A 367-nucleotide genomic window follows, 5' to 3' on the forward strand; every position below is an offset into this window, starting at 1 on the left:
GGGCAAGATTGACACCGAATGAGGGATGACCTACCTCTTTTCCGTCTCTCAACATACTCTGTAGCTTCTTTCAAAGTCATTTCAATCCACCAACCCCCAATATCAACTTTAACATTCCCAGTAATCGTCCAACCTCTCATAAAAGCAATTTCGTTCAATGGTATTTGAGTTATCCATCGTGTTCGATTTTGTAATAACGTTAATCGAGCTGAGAGTAGATCTAGAGCTTGAAGATGGGAGGAGAGGGAAGGGGATGAAGGGATTAAGGTTGTAAGATCTTGTTCCATTCTTGAGCGTTATTTACCAGTTCTAAGTATCCCTAGAAATCACTCGCCGGCTATTGGACGTAATCTCTGATTATGCACCG

Source organism: Tremella mesenterica (assembly GCF_000271645.1).
Source record: "Tremella mesenterica DSM 1558 unplaced genomic scaffold TREMEscaffold_13, whole genome shotgun sequence".
NCBI lineage: Eukaryota > Fungi > Basidiomycota > Tremellomycetes > Tremellales > Tremellaceae > Tremella > Tremella mesenterica.